Here is an 18,277-nt window from a genome sequence, read left to right as displayed (position 1 = left end):
AACACCAAAACAAAACTGCAAATCAGATCATAAGATCTTCCCAATCTACAATCACTAAAAAAAATCATAGGAATATGTTGACATCAATGACAACAACATATCCCAATAGAAACAATGACCAAAACTATCCAACAATCTCCCCCTTTGGCATTCATGGCAACATATGAATGTGGAAAACAATCAATTTGAAGAAAGAAGATATCTCCATCAAAGTCCCCCTAATATCAAGACAAATAAAGTAGTTTTTCACATTATCTCGCTCCCCTTTTGACAAAAATTCTAAATATATCAAAAGAAAAAAAAAAAACTCTCCCCGTTAGAATATAAATTTGAGGAACCTCTCCTCATAAAACATAGACTACTCCACGAGAGGAGAAGCACCAACTAACCAATCCATATAGAAAGGTAAGGCTCTGAGATCCACCACATTGATGCAACTCAATGCATCTATTTCTCATCAGGAGGAGTAGATACCCCTAACTTGTCTCTCAAGTAGACAAATGTATCTACAGGCAAAGGCTTAGTGAAAATATCAACAATTTGTTCCTTTGTAGATACATACTCCAGCTTCACCTTCTCTTCACTGAATTTCTCTCTTAGGTAATGATATTTGATTGACACATGCTTAGTCTTTGAGTGTTGAACCAGATTCTTTAACATGTTAATAGCACTAGAATTATCACAGTAAATGATAGTACGCTCAACATAGATAACTCTGATATTCTTCAACATTTATTTCATCCAAACTATTTGAGTGCAATTACTAGAAACAACAATGTACTCATCTTCTACAGTAGATAAGGAAACTAAATATTATTTCTTACTAGCCCTTGAAACCAATTTCATACCCAAAAGCAATTCTCCACCGGTAGTGCTCTTTAAGTCATCTACATCACTAGCCCAATCAGCATTAGTGTAAGCACATAATATGAAATCATCATTCCTTGGATACCATAAACCATAATCTATAGTTCATTTCAAGTACCTAAATATACTTTTTACAATAGGGACATGACTCTCTTTCAGATCAACTTCATATCTAGCACCCACACACATAGCATGCATAATGTCTTGTCTAGTCTGAGTAAGATAAAGCAGTCCACCAACCATAGATATATACAAACTGTGATTAGCTTTTGGAGATTCATCATTCTTAGACAATTTACAACTAGTTACCATAGGAGTTCCAATCAGTTTGGAGTCATCTAAATCAAAATTCTTTAATAATTCCTTCACATATTTAGTTTTAGATATAAATATAACTTTTCAATCTGTGAAATCTACAAACCTAACAAGAATTTTATCTCACTAATCATAGAAATCTTAAATTATTTCTTTATATCACCGACAAACTTCATGCTCAATTCATCATCACCTCCAAAGATAATATCACCAACAAAGACTTCAACAATCAAGATTTTATCATCCTTAATCTTAAAGCACCAATTACTATCTGCAACACCTTTATTGAATCAATTTCAACAAATACTTATCTAATCTAGCATACCTAGCTCTAGGGGCTTGCTTCAATCCATAAATAGATTTCTTTAGTTTACATACTATGTATCCATCATTTGATAATGAAAATCCATCAAGTTATTTAATGTTGACTTCTTCCTCAAGATCACCATTTAAAAAGGAAAATTTGACATCCATCTAATAAACCTTAAAATCTTTATAGGGAGCATATGCAAGTAATAGTCTAATAGCTTCAAGTCTATCCATCGAAGAAAAAGTCTCCTCATAATCAATTCCCTTTTTCTATGAATATCCTTTACAAACTAGTCTTGTTTTATTTCTGACAACTTCACTAGCTTCATGCAATTTGTTCCTAAAAATCCATTTAGTACCTATAACATTCTTATCCTCAGGTCTAGGCACAAGCTCCCATGTGTTATTCTTTTCAATCTGAACTACTTCTTCTTCCATATATATCATCCAATTTTCATCTTTGCAAGCTTCAATAATATCTTTAGGTTCAACTTTAGAAATGAAACATACTTCTTCAGCAACTAACCTTCTTCTAGTCATCACACCATTGTTTTTATCACCAATAATCTAATTTTCAGAATGATTCAATCTTACATACGTCAGACTCCTCTAATTGTTCTAATTTTTAGGTTTCTACACTTCTTCAATGACAACAGCAACATCTAGATTAAATATTTCTAACAGATCAATCTGCTTAGGTTCTTTAGTCTAAATAGGGGCTAAAATAATATTTTGTCCATCACCATATCTACATGCTCTGATCTCTTTACCAAGGTTCTCAGATCCACCTTCACATTTGTACTTTTCACTATCTTTCTCATTCTTTTATTGTAGCACCGGTAGGCTTCTCTCTTAGTAGAATATCCCAAGAAAATTCCTTCATCACTTCTAGCATCAAACTTTCCTATTTCCTCATCTCCCTTTATATAACATTTTCTACCAAATACTTTAAAATATATCACAATAGAAAATGGCCAAACTGTTGGCTATTTGGAGGAATTGATGATGTGTTGCATTGATGATTTATCATTGATAGCAACACTAGTTGTTTTGGTTACTTTACCAACACCCTTCTAGTCCTAATAGGTTGTTTGGTTTCTGGTTGGATTAGATTCAATATGATCCAGTATGCTTCGGTATGTTTGGGTTATGGAATTGGCTCATTCATGCTACTCAGATTTATGTTTAGTTAGTTGGTCTTGTTCTGGTGATTGGATGCTATCTTGTATCCTAGAAATCTTTGTTTGGTAATGTTTGAGACTTCATTGAATGAGATCATTGCCTTAGCATGTATGGACCTAAATTTGGTCCGAATTTATCTAGGTTATGGACTGGCTCAATGTAACATGTGGATTGGACTTCTTGATACGTTCTTGGGATATTTTATGGTTCACATATTATTTGTTTGGTCTCAAGCCGACATGTTTTGTAATTATGTAATTGTTTTATTGTCTAGTGGTCGATCTTATTATTTGTGGTCAAGGGTTTGTATATATATGATGTAAGATCTCATTGTAGATCACAAGAAATAAAATAAATGGATATGTAATGAGCAAATAATGTAATAATCATTCAGGAAAAATATTTGGTTGATCATTGGTGATCGAGTTGGGTTAATGAAAGAGAATTTAGTCCTCTGGTATTGAGCTTATCTAGAACTATACTCAAGCATAGGAGATGCTATCTTTGCAGTTCATTATTTCTTCTAGATTGTAGTTTCAATTTCTATGTATTTAGTGATACTTCTTTTTCTGATGAGCAGTGTACGCTAGGTTGTTGGCCTTCCTACAAGTGCAAACTCCTTAATTGTAATTCACATACTTACTGCAAAAGTGTTATCTAACTGTGGGTAGGCTTCCCACTGTGTTTTTTCCCTTTACCGGAGTTTCAATGTACAAATCTTGGTGTCATGTGGATGGTATTTATTCTTTGATTGTTGTTTACTCTTAATTAGTTTATTTGCTATTTCGGTAATTGGTTTATGCATTCCAATATTGATCTATTGGGTTCCGATATTAAAGTTTTAATTGCTTAATGTTTTGGTAATCTGAGACAGTTGATTCATAACCCCTCTCAATTGTCTTTCGGTTATTTGAATTGTCTAACACAAATCATAGCTAATAAGGAGGCTTATTGGTATCACCTTTAATATGAACTCTGTTGAATGTATAAATAGTAGTGCTAATAGCTTCTCTTCAATAGATCTTTGGAACATTTCCTTCAATAAACATAGTCCTTGCAACATTCAAAACAATTCTATATTTCCTTTCAACAACTCCATTTTGTGTCGGATATCTAGGAGTAGATAATTGTCTTCTAATCCCACGCTTCTCATGAAATGAATTAAACTTAATGAAATAAAATTGTTTACCTCTATCAAATCTCAAATATTTCAGCTTCAACATAGACTCAATCTCAACCTTTTCTTTGAGTATCTTGAATTTGTCCAATGCTTATGATTTCTCCTTTAAAAAGATAATGCACATCATCCGCGAATAATCATCAATTAGCAGAATAAAATATCTATCAACCTACACACTTCTAAGATTTGTAGGTCCACATAGGTTAGTATACACAATATCTACCAATCCATTAGATGTATACTGTTTCCTCTTGAAATAAATCCTTGTTTGCTTACCCAACTAACATTCCTTACATACCAGATTAACAAGCTTAACAATCTTAGGTAGATCTCTAACAGCTTGGGTAGAACTAATCTTAATCATTGAATCAAAGTTTACATGACACATTCTCCTACGCCACAATCAACTCTCATCTATCTTAGCAATCAAACAACTTTTCTCACTAGCATTCACGTGAAAATTGTTACCTTCAGTCTTAGTTCCAGATGCAATGTCTATACAAAAGCCAATTTGGATCTTGCATTTTCCATTTTTTAATTGTAGATCATAACCTTTATCAAGCATTTGTATAACACTCAAAATATTATGCTTCAAACCTTCAACACACAAGACATCATCGATTTAGTCTTACCTTTAAAATAAATAGAACCTCTAGCATGGATAACATAGGCTTTGTCATCTCCAAATCTTACTATTCCATAATCATTCATTTCCATATTCAAATGCTTTTATTTTATCACCAGTCATATGATGTGAACAACCACTGTCAATGACCCATTCATCCTTCTCTTCAACTTTAGAAGCTAAACATTTCTAATCAATGGAACAACTTGTGTAATCAATAGGTACCGATCCATCTTCTTAAATGGCAATAAAAAGAACTTCATCGCCTTCTTATTCTTCATCTATAACACCTTCATAAATAATATAATAATAGTTCTTCTGATTCCCATTCTTCCAATTAGACTTGTAGGGCATATCATACTTCTCATGCTTCTCATATATGTCATTTCTATCATGTTAATCAAACTTATCATGCCTTCCATACTTGGCTATTCTCGTCGGGCATCTATAAGAAAAATGTCCTATCTTATTACAAGAGAAGCATTTCAAAGGCAATTTTCCATCATACTTACCAACTCCTTTAGGCAATCTCCAGCCAATCAATGCTTCAAGCTCATCCATCTCTCTTTCTTTCTCTTCAATCTCGCCTCTCTCTTTCGTATCTAGATATTTTGCACTCACCAGGATCATACTTCTACATACTAGATACAAATGATTATTCTCTAAATGTTGTCTAAAACTTTCCATGTGATTCTCCAACTTCACTCAGCTCAAATGCAACAAGCTTTCCAGCCAACACATCTATTGTCATTGTAGTCAAACTCTAGATCTCATCAATAGCAACAACCTTATATTTATAAGAAGGAGGCAAAGTTATCAGCACCTTGGCATCAATTTCATCTTCTTCAAGGCTTCCAATGGTACATCTAATACCTAGAACAAGGTCATTCACCTTATCCATGAAATAATGTATGTTCTCATCTTCTATTACCTTCAACATAACATCTTTTCCTTTCAAACTTTGCAACTTAGTAACTTTCAATTGTTTATCTCCTTCATACAAGATTTCAAGCTTCTCCCAGATCTCATGTGTAGTCTGAAGTCCCACTACATTTGTCATTTTAGAATCAGTCTGGGAACTAAGCAATGCTTCCTTTTTTCTAATATTATGTTCATCTTCTTTGATCTCATGAAGAGTAGTCCATTGATTCTAAGGAACAGAATAGGAATCTTTATAATCTTCCAGTAATCTTCTCCAAGATATTTCAAGTGAACTTCCATCTGATTCTTCTATATAGCATATTAACTTCCATCAAATCTCTGACTATCCTTAAAGATAATACCTCCTATTTTATTTTCCATCTTGGATCTCCTCAAGTGGTTAAGCTTGTTCTGGAGGATTTTTCTCAGATACCAATTGCTAGCGAGGAAGGAAAATTGAGGGGGGGGCGTGAATCAATTTTCACTGCATTTATAAACTTAACTATAAAATACATCTGATAAACTGCAACAATAACAAAGATAATAATAATACACAACACCAACATTTTAACACGGAAAAACCAGTTGAGGGAAAAACCATGGTGGGAACCTACCCATAGTAAGATGATACTCTACAGTAGTATGTGAAAATATTACAATGTTGAATGCACATGCATTTAGGCACACTGTCTAGAGCTCACTGCTCAAAAGATAATGGCCTGGAAGGCTACAACCCTCAAGGAAGTCTTGTTGACTTACAACAAGATTTGGACTACAATCTAGAAGAAATGAACTGAAAGAATAGCATCTCCAAATCCCTGCTTACAATTTCGGTTAAGCACAAATGTCTGCCCTACAACACCAACCTCTCCTTAATCACAAAACCAAAAGATAGATCATTTATTCACACATAGACCTCTCTTTGATAATGCAGACACAACCTCTAAACCAACATTACATGACAACGTCACCTATTTATACAATTCATCAACCTTGAGAACAAGGCTGACTAAACCCTGAACTCACAATGACAAAATTACATCACATGATATAAAGATCAACTATCAGACCAATACAATAATATACATGAAATAACATGGACCTAATTAGAATTCTCAAACACTCAAGTCCATCGGAAATCATGCTAAGATGAACCGCAACACGCTACACCACCAAAAATACTGCATAACATGACAATCATCACCGATTCAACAAAATCACCAAAAACTCATACAAAGATCAATAAGGATCATAAAAAAAAAATAGGACACAATTAGGAAACACCAGTTAGCATGTCAGAATCATCATTAATGGTTGCACCAATGCCACTTATAAAATCTTGATATGTCAATGTATGAAACTTGGGAATACTCAAACAACAACAACTATCACAAGAAAAGATAACTTACAGAGAACCAAATCATGAATCATTTGAAATGAAGATACACAAGACCATCCCAAACAATATCCCAAAATATGAGATCATGACCTAATCACACTGGAATATACCAGAGGAAATATTGAACCCCGCAAAGCACCAAAACACTAAAACAAAACTATAAACCGGATCATAAGATCTTCACAATCAGCAATCATCGGAGAAAATCAAATGAATATATTGACATAAATGACAACACCATATCCTAGCAATAGCAATGCCCAACAATATCCAACATGTATTTTCATAAGCTCATAATCTCATTAAATTTGGGGCTAAATATAGCATCATAAACTATCACTAGGCTAATTTGCACCTCATCTGTGTGCCCTTACTTTAGCATGTCTCAACCTCATCTCCTATTTTGGTTTGTTTAATTCCTTATCTCTAGTTCTCATTCCATGTAATCTCTAGTTATGATACCATATAATCTCTAGTTCCGATGCCATGTACACCCACTAATTGATTTCCTAGAGGGAAACCCTTCTCCTTGGCACTAAATTGAAGTCCCTAACTAAGAAAGACTAGGGTTGTAGCACTTTGGTCCCTTTTAGTTGGGTCCTAATTTGAAATGGGAGAAGCACCCTATATCTTAAATGAGAATTCAATTTTGTAGCTCTACATGATCGTTGGAGGTCGGCCTAATGGGTAAATGATCTAGATAGCCCTATATAAAGACATTTGACCAACCTAATTTCATCCAAAAAATTTAAATTTCCAAGAAAGCAATCCAACATCCTTGTATCCATGAAGGATTCATCATAAACCATTTTTAGAGGTCTTCAAGGTTGCATTTTCATTCAAGGATTGCAAAGAAAAATGACATCATTCATATGAAATAATGTGTGTGTCATTAGGGTTTTTTCATGTTCATTCCATTTCCTACAACATATATGATTACATTCAAGAATAAAAGCATCATCATCAACAAATCTATATTTGAGGTATATCTTTCCAACATTTATTTTAGTATTTGCATTATTTCATTCAAGGTTAATTCTCAACCAAGGTTTGACTTAGGCACCCTATTCCCAACAATTTATCCTTTCTTTTTGTGTACAGGAAATAGGTATGAAGATGTCACTTTTAGGATTGACATTGTTCATCGAATCGAACATGTTTCCCTTTAGACAGTGCAAATTTTAGGACTAGAGTGACCAACACTCCGATCTTGACAATTTATTTCAACTTTTTGGGAACATATTCAAACATTCATATATTCCTTAGCTCCAAATTTGTGACTTTTTTTTATGACTATAGATCACTATTTATGCATAATTTCTTTAATATCAACACATTTAGCTTAATTTCAATATTTTCACACTTCAACTCAAAAAGAGGGAATCAAATCCTAACCAGTGAATCTAATCAAAATTCTTAGACCTATCTTTATTGGGTTGATTCTATATCTATTGGATTCAACCCTCTTTAATGTAAATGGTTCCTAAAAAAAATTAAATTTTTTACATCTTTTAGTGGAAACCCTAATTTTCACCACATTACACCTTCTATTGTAGATTTTCTTATCTGGGCTGCTTCATCTTTTGGAAAATTTTCTACTTCCTCTTCTTTTAGCCTCTTTAATTATATGGTGCACCTTCTTTAAGTTTGGGTGGTGGTTTGGAGATCCATATTGATTCCCAAGATTAATAATTTTTTTAAATTTTCCTTCAAACAAAAAATCCTTACTTTAGACAACCTTTGTAAAAGAGGCTTCTCTACAACCAATAGATGTTTTTAATGTTGTGATAAATATGAAAGTATTATTCATATCATCCTAAATTTCTCTTTTGTTAATTATATTTGGTCACACTTTTTTCCTTGATGGAATATCTCCTAGGTCTACCCATCCTCCCTTACTGATTTGTGGGCATAGTGAAAATTTCCCACTTCTAACTCTGCCCTTTTTTTTTTGGTTGTTTGTCTACCTTCCTCACATGGCATGGGGGATTTAGAAAAATAGAAACAAATATGTCCTTATAAATATCTCTCTTCTTGTTGAGCTTGTGGCCTCTAAAATTAGCTGGGAAATTATGGATAATTTTCATTATGGGGTTGCTGATGTGTTTGTTCATCTGAAGGTTGTTATTTTAGCTTATGATATTTAGGTTGCTCTAATTGTAAACTTAATTTTGACAATCTAATTCCATTGATTAATCCTCCTAATCCTATAGTTAATATCATTTGGAAACTTATTCCCTCGAGGTGTGTGAAAGTGAACTTTGATGGGGTGGTGAAGGGTAATCCAGATCTCGCTCATTGTGGGGGATTGTTTAGGTATTAAAACGGTGGGTTTATTTTGGTGGTGACGCTCCCTTTGGGAGTTCAAACAAATCAACTAGCTGAAGATATTATTGCCTACAATGGCCTAAGCCTGGTCTCTTAATTTAACTATAAAAAATTCTAGCTTGAAGGTCTTGAACGGGACTATAAGAATATAATTAAACTTCTTAAGGGGTATCAGTGTACTTCTTCGACTATCCAAAGTTTGGTAAGGGATGCTATAAAATCCATTGTTTCATTCGATAATTATATCATTTCCCATGCTTTTAGTTACGCCAACTGTGTTGATGATTATTTTGCTAACATGCGGTCCAAATCAATGCTAAAAATTTATGGACTAAGGAGGATATGTTTTCATTAATTATTGTGGATTTTATAGCGTATGATGGGATACATGTTCATGCTAAAAGAATTGATTAATTATATGGTGAGCTCTTTGCATTTTGGATCATACCATGTTGTCTAGCTCACATGATTTTTGGGTATTTTTCTTTCTTGCCAAGATATGGATATTTTATTATCCTCGGTCTCTAGGTGCTATTGTAAGGTGTAGCGATCCTAAAATGAGTGGTGTTGTTAGAGCGTGTTTTCACCCTACCATGAAGTAGTTACACTTCCCCGGAATCTTCATGACATGAAAGATACCCATCCCAACATGAGGAAGACTAACAATGTGATACTAAAAAGAGTACTGAAATTGTGCGACTAACATGATATATCTATATTCTACACTAATGTAACGATGTCATGACTCACAAGAAGCATATAATGCACATGCAGAGATATGATCATTTAACTATTAATTGATTCTTCAACATAGCTTATTTTCTATTGATTTCCGCACTTTTATAATTTCAAGTTGTAAACTATTTACATTTCATTTGTGATTTCTTTTACATTCTAGTGGTGGCTAGATTTGTGATTTAGGTTGCTAGTCTTCATATGTGATTTTGATGTTCTCTATCATGTTCCAGATGAACATTGATATATTGTTTAATGGAGTAGATAGCGAAGAATATGTCAAACCTCAACGAGTATATATATATTTAAGAAAAAGGATTGAATCAGTATTGAAATATAGACAAGAAATTAAAAATATTAAAATTATAATAAATATTATTATGATATTAATCTGTGGAGGGTTAATTATTTTTCTGTCTATGAGAGCTATTTATGGAATGAGAGTGCTTGTTATGGGCTAACTAGGGAAGGGTGATTTTCTTCACATCCCCAATAGGGTTAAAACCCGGCTGAGTATTTTATTTTTCTCCCTGCCATTACACATGTCATTAGTTCAACTAGGATGGCTTGTTAGTTCTACATGATTGCACAGGATTCCTTTACTGCTAGTTGGTACCGGCTTGCTAGGGAGCTCTATCATGAGGGATGAGAGCTTATAGGCATCAGGGAAGCTTATGATTCATTTTGCTGGGTGGATAAAAAATTTGGGTCATATGTACATCATCTGGGTTCTGAGAGGAGGTTATCCAAGTCAAGTGAAGGCAACACATCTAGAGACAGAGAAAATCAGAGATTCTAGATAAATTTTCTAAAATTATCACATGATGTATATTTTATCTTATTGTAAAGACCAGAATGGTCACATGTAAAAGTTATGTAAAAGACCTATAAGGTCCATGATATAATGTGACAGGAAGTCACCATGCAGTGTAACTAACAAAAGAAAGAAGAAAAAAGGCTACTAACATACTAACCGACTAACATGCATGATTTACTTTTTGTAGATTAATTTTTCTTTCTGCATGCATGCATGTTCATATTTAATTTTTAGTTAGCTGATTTAATTATGCATTTTATATGTTAATTAATTCGTAATGACTCATGCAAACGATTTATTTCTACACATACATGAACAAAGATCGAAATCACTAATAATTAAGGTTTATGCATGTTACTTAATCATCATGCACATTTACTTCATTTTTTCTACGTTGCATTTAGATGCATGTTAATCATGATCGACATGTTAAGTTCTGCATGTTAGACATGAATTGCATGAATGTTAAGTTCATTTCTTAATTGCATGTCAGATCAAGTTGTCATATAGCTTAAAGCTATCCCTAATAAGAATTTATAATTCTTAAATGATTAACTTTTGTCTTTGAATGTTAAATATCAAAATTATCTTTACATGAGGCAAGAATTTTTTTTGTGAAAGAGCTAAAAATAGTGCAAGTGTGTATAAGCACATGCCAGGAATATTGGTGATAAATACCTAACAATTTGGCCAACTTATCAAACTTCTCAGGTATGGTAAGCACAGGTATGTATGTGCATTAATGTCATTTTTTAAAAAAAAATAATGCAAAATTATCTACTTTCATAAGTATTGGGTCAAGAAATTATTATTTGGATAAGGATTAATGTTTTGAGGAAAAATTTATTTCATTTTTATTATGGACTAATCTTTTTCATTTTCATCTTATGAGTGTGATAGATGAGACAACACATCAAAAGGAAGAGAACATTGTCGGAGAAGAGCTAGAGTAGCTTTATGAAATTGGATGAGAGTAATGGAATTCAAAGACACACACTTAGGATTTGTCTTTAAAAAAAGCCTTTGATGGATGTGCATTTTTGCATGTATGAATTTGCATGTTTGCATTATCTTATGTGTTTGCAAAAGTGAAAGATTGTTTTTAGCTAATGATGTTGATGTGGATCTTGTTCTTGATATGAAGATTAATTTTGATGAATGCATCAGGACAATGCATGTTTTTAGGGGGGAAGTATGTCACAACCCTTATTTTTCCCTTATTTTGTTATATTTAAATAAATTAAAAATATAAGCATATATATATTTTGTTATATGATTCTTCTTTAAAAAAATAAATAAATTTACTATGACTTGTTAGGAAAATAAAATGAGTATATTAAGTACTTGTTTATAACATGCATGTTTCAAAAGAAGATGTTAAAAAATAAATAAATAAATAAATAAAATGTTTCATTTATTATTTTCTCATAATTATGTAAATAAATCATTTTAGAAAATAAATTTTATTTATTTGTAATCTAATTATTTATCTTGAAAAAAATATAAAATAAAATTATATATTATTTTAATATATGTATTTTTGAAGGATGATAGCATGCGTGCGAGCTCTCATGGGCAACCGAGTTAGGGATTCAATGCCCTAGCTCGAGGGACACGAAGTTGCAGGTGGGTTGTCCAGGGGAGGGAAGTGCTAGCGCGATAGGGGTGAGGAGTTGCAGGCGAGGGAGGATAGGGTTCGGGGAGGGAGCGGTGGGTGAAATGGGAGGCTACGGGTGGATCTATGACTGCATGCGGTTGGGCTTTGGGGCTGTTATGGGCCAGGGGTTTTCAGGGGGTTAGGGGTTTTGGTAGAATCTCCCTCTCGGTGGGCTTCTGGGGGGGGGGAGGTTGCAGGTTTGGTGCTTTCTCGAGAGGCCCTTCAGGGTGTGGGCCTTTTTTAATATATTTTGTTTTATTTTTTTGGAGCTCCAATGACGAGTATTGGTGGTGATGACTGGCAAGTACCTCGAGCCATGGATTTTCATGCTACGATGGGCTCAAAACCGCCATTCCAGAGTATGAAGACTTTTAACAATAACCTTTTCTCATCTGAATCGGGATCAGGGACTAATGTCGGTTCTCGCATTATGAAGATTAATGGTTTCCTAGAGAGATGCAGTGAGAGACCAAAGCTAGTTATTCCTCCTGAACTGATTGTTGAAGACGTTGAGTACTTTTCAAAACACTTGCTTTATTGCAAGTTTTTGGGAATGAGGGTTTCTCTACTGTTTTAGGATAACTGGGCATAGAGGACCTGGGCTCTAAAAGGGGAAATGAAGATTATGATGCTAGCAAACAACTATTTCATGGTTACCTTCAACTGCATGGAGGATTGCAATAAGGTCTTTGAGGGAGATCCATATTTTTATAACTAGGCAGGGTTGTTCATCAAGCCTTGGCATGCAGGGTTTAACTCTTCGGAGGAGGTCCCAAACAAGGTTCCAGTGTGGGTCCGTTTGCCACGTTTCCCTATGGAATGCTGTTGGGAGGATGTGCTACAATTGTTGGCTGCACTGCTTGGGAAGCAAATGGGATCCTCAACGCAAACCCTAGGAAGAAAGGTAATGACTTTTGCGCATATCTATGTTGAAATTGATCTTAGTAAACCTTTGCCAGATGCTATAGATATGTGTGCGGGCTCTTATTCATGGGTTCAACAACTAGATTACAAGACTTTACCTTTTCGCTATCGTCTGTGTCATGTGTATGGTCATTTACAGCGTAAGTGCCCTATATTTAAACCGGTGGTACGCCAACCTCAACAACCGACCTAGAGTCAAGATAGGGTTGATAAAGGAAAAGCCACTATGTCAGCCGAGGTAGAGGGTGCTGATGTTTTTGTCTTAGTTAAGACAAGGAATGGGAATCCAAGACAAAAGAGGTCCTTATAGGAGAGATAGGAGGAGGATACCTTCAACAAATTTAAGGCTTTGGACGACCTTAACCATTAGGAAGTGAATCCAGGGTTAATTCCTTTGGAACAAGGTGCATCAGGGGGGTCCAAAAAGAGGTATTGAAGATTTTACCTAGGCTCTGTAAGTGATTGGAAGCCAACAAATAGAGATGGATCAGATAGTAGGGGTCTTGCTAGGAATCATTACTAGTTCGAAGGTAAATTTGGTTAGGGCGGAGGGCTCTCCGGTAGCCCTAAAATTGGAACTGGCTGGGACTAGAAGTAACAAGTCTTTTGCTCACTTGGGTCTACATCAAAAAGATATTAAGAAAAGTGCTATGGAGAAGAACTCAAAGGTTGGGAGAAAGAAGGATTTGGATAAAATCAAATTTATGGGAGAAAAATTGGTTGAGTCAGGGTCAGTAAAGACTTGGGATTCTCACTTTTGCAATCCTCCTAAATGATTGTGCTCTCATGGAATGTAAGGAGCTTGAATAGCAGCCCTAGACAAAAAGCTATTCGGGATTTGATTAGGAATCATTCACCTGATGTCCTGTTCTTGCAAGAAACTAAACTCTTGGTGGAGAGTATGATGGGTTTGGTGCCAAATCTCTAGGGGCAAGGCGAATGTTAGTGTATTGGGGCTACTGGTCCCTCTAGAGGGGTGGCCTATCTTTGGAACCCTTCTAGGATTTGTCCTATCTGGTGGACGGCTTCTAGATCCTCACTATCCAGGGTTGCCTCCAGTCTTCAGACCGAAGATCTTATTTTGTTTACCAATATATATGCCCCCACCGATCTTCAGGGCAAACCGAACTTATGGTCTCATATTTCTTGTATGCGAAGGTTGGTCCCTTTCCATACTTGGATTATGGTAGGATATTTTAATGCTATCCTTGAGTTGAGAGAGAAGAAGGAGGGTGTCATGTAGTTGGAGCCCTCTTCTCTCCTTTTTCAGGATAGTATTTCATCATTACATCTTGTTAATATTAAGTCGGGTAATGGTTTGTTCACTTGGAACAATAGGAGAGTGGGGGAGCGTTGGATTGCAGAGAGGTTGGACCGATTTTTGGTTTCTAGTTTTTGGGTTGGTGGGGGGTGGTCCACAAGTTTTGAGATTCTCGATTGGAGAGGGTCAGACCACTGGCCTATCAAGTTGGTTTCTTCTTCTTCGCGGGTTGCTCATTCTCCTTCTTTCAAATTACAACTTATGTGGCTTTAGGATCCTTCTTTGTTGGCTCTTGTTGAGCAGTGGTGGAGGAAGCGAGGCCGTCCTTTGGCACCGCTATGTACACTTTTGCCAAGCAGCTGCAGTTTGTCAAGTTCCAGCTTAAACAATGGAATTAGTAGGGTTTCGAGAACATTTTTCATGCCAAGAAACCTGTAAAAATAGAGTTAAATGGAATCACCCATGAAATCAGAGAGCGTGGTTTGTGATGCGGAGCATCATGAAAATCCATAAAACCTTCATTCAAGGGTAAACTTTAAACTTGAATCAAGAGACATATAAAAAGATAAATCACTCTTCTCAACTTCAAAAAAATTTCAAAGGTTATATTACATCCTTAAAACCCTTCATTCAATATTTCAGATCATAACATTCACCATAACATGAGAGAACAAATTCTTTATTGCCATGGAATACCCTAGTTTAGGGTTTCATCCCTTAACAACTGTTTTCACCAAAATAATCACAAAATATTCAATTCTTAACCAAATAAAGTAAGACAAAAATCACTGGAAATAAGATTCAGAGACCTTTCCAACACATATATCCTTTCTTCAATATTCTCCCTCATGTGACCACACCAAATGCTACAACCGGGTTGTTGCTACCTTCACCAATCTGCTTTTCACCGTGAACTGTAACAAACAGTCATCAATAAAATTTTACATATTTCTCATAAAGACAATCACTTCAGTCAAAATTTATATCACTAAGGTACACAAGTTCTCTCAAAATTTCAGCCAGATCGAACGGTTAAATAAAAATATATGATCATTTTCCCAAAACTGGGTAACCCTTGGCAGGGTTTTGACAATCATTGAAAAAACAAACATATCTTGCCAAATACTCCACAAAAATGCACAAGAAAGGATTCATCTGAAATATATTTCATCAATATATCATTAAATAACATCTACATATAAAAATTACATCAAATTTGATCCTCCATGGATCTATGACAGCCATAGATTCCTTAAAACCTCATGACAGTTTGAGGGTTTGATGGATAATCTTTGTCAAATCCCCTCCAAACTGATCTCCCTTCTTGATTTCGACTAAACATGGTTTTATAAACCATTTCCAACTCCTTTATAACTTCTCCAACCACCTCATAACCAATGGATTTCATTTTTACACTTTTGTTGCACTTTTGGCAATATTGCAACTTTGCAATTTTTACAATTTTTGACATAAATGACTCTAACTCTTACATGGACACTTTTAAAACTTCAATATGGACTAAATATGATATATTTGGACAAAATGGCTCATTTAGCCTTACATATTATGATTTAATTGACTCAAATAACCTTAATACATTATGAATGACTCAAATACAATAAATTGTTCATATTATGACTTTTGACCTCCTGCTATGCTTGTGTGCTTAGGTGCCTCTGCACCAGTTTGTCTGAAGCTTTCCTTAGGGAGGAGGAGAGGGTTGGTAATGCTTTAGAGGAATGAGAGCTCAGCGAAGAAATTTACTAGAAACAAAGAGCCCATATTGATTGGCTTCAAGTAGGTGATAAGAACATGACTTTCTTTTTCAACTCTATGAAAGCAAGACGTCATGGAAATTTCATTCCTACTATGTTCAATGATAGAGGTGAGGTGTTATTTTCCTTGTAGGAGATATCTATGGAGGCTTTACATTATTTCCAATCCCTCTTCAGTGAGGATTCTCAGGGAGAATTGGTGGAGGAGAACTAGGTTCTTTCTTGCATTCCTCCTCTTGTCACTAGGGTGATGAATGAACAACTTATGGCCCCTATTTTGCTGGAAGAAATTGAGAGGATTCTTTTTCATATGAGGAAAGGAAAATCCCCTGGCCCAAATGGGTTCCTGATTGAATTATTTCAAGAGTTCTAGGATATCATCAGACTAGACTTACTGGAAATAGTCCAAGAGTCCTAGACGAATAAACAGATGCTTAGGGCCCTAAATGTGACCTTCATTGCGCTTATCCCTAAGTGTGAGGGGGTCGACAGGTTAGGCTAGTTCCACACTATATCTCTCTGCAATGTGATTTATAAGATCGACTTGAAGCTAATAGTAGAGAGGCTAAAGAAGTGTCTGGGGGGTGTTATCTCTAAGGAATAGAGCAGGTTTATGGAAGGGCGTCAAATTTAGGATGGTGTGGTCATTGCTACGGAGACCATTCATTCTATGGAAATATCCAAGGAAAAAGATATATTTATCAAGTTGGACATGGCTAAGGCATATGATAGAGTTCATTGGTCTTTCCTCCAGAAGATCCTTAGGGCTTTTGGCTTTACTAAGGAATGGATTCAATGGGTTATGAGTGGAGTTACGTCCACCTCTTTCTTAGTGCTCATCAATGGGGATCATACTAAGCTATTTGGTGCATCTAGGGGCCTTCGTCAGGGAGACCCCCTCTCCCCTTACTTATTTATTCTCCTAGCTAAGGGCCTGGGGAGGTTGATCAAACATAATGTGGGCCACGGATGTATTTAGGGTTGGAGCTAGGGTAATGACTTGCAGCCACAGTCTCATTTGCAATGTGTTGATGATACCACCTTGATGGGACTTGATCGTATCAGAGAAGCTATGAATTTGCAGAAGGTCTTGGATGTTTATCTAGTAGCCTTGGGCCAGTTGATCAATGAAGATAAATCTTCTATCATTTTATTCAACACCCCTAAAGCTATTCAAATGAGGATTGCTCTTATCTTGAGATTCCAAGTTGGCTCCTTGCCCTTGACTTATTTGGGTAATCCTATCTCTCCTCGTAACCCTCCTCGGGAGTCATGGCAAGGTATCTTGGATAAATTTTGCTCAAAGTTTGGATATTAGACTCAGAGATGGTTGTCATTTGATAGGAGGGTTCAACTAATTCTATTGGTGGTTTAGGCTCTTCCAACCTTTAGATGTATGCTTCAAGTGGCTCCTAAGTGGTTCTTGAAGGGCTTGGACTCTTTCGCAAGACAATTCTTATGGGCAGGCAATCTATCCTCATACAAATGGAGTCTTGTCAATTGGTACTTAGTGTGTAGCCCAAAGCAATCGGAGGGGCTTGGTTTAAGGTAGGCTATTCTATTTTGGGAGGCTCTGGCAGCTAAATTATATTGGAGGTGGTGTGTCAAGAAGGATCATGACTGGACTAAGATTTTGGCCTTTAAATATATGCAAAGGATACCAGCTCGGGAGGCTGCAAGATACCCGCTTGAGGGTAAAGGCTCTATGATTTGGTATACTCTTGAGAAGGGGGCCTCTCTCATTAAGGAAGGACTCTTTTGGATGTATAGGAGGGGAGAAGAGGTCCTTTTCTGGAATGACTCTTGGGATGGGTACACTCCCATCCTTGATCAGTTTCCTAATATTGGGAACCTTAGCGAGAGGTTTCTGGAGGCAGGGTGGTCAAGGGTTAGTGATTTCAGGACTATTTACAGGAGTGGGCGGCTGGAGATGGAGTGGTGGAAGGATCTTAATGAGTGGCTGGTTGCTGGGATGGAGGAGG

This window comes from Cryptomeria japonica, chromosome 11, assembly GCF_030272615.1.
Source record: "Cryptomeria japonica chromosome 11, Sugi_1.0, whole genome shotgun sequence".
In the NCBI taxonomy this organism is placed as follows: domain Eukaryota; kingdom Viridiplantae; phylum Streptophyta; class Pinopsida; order Cupressales; family Cupressaceae; genus Cryptomeria; species Cryptomeria japonica.
Note: the sequence above shows the minus strand (reverse complement) of the source record.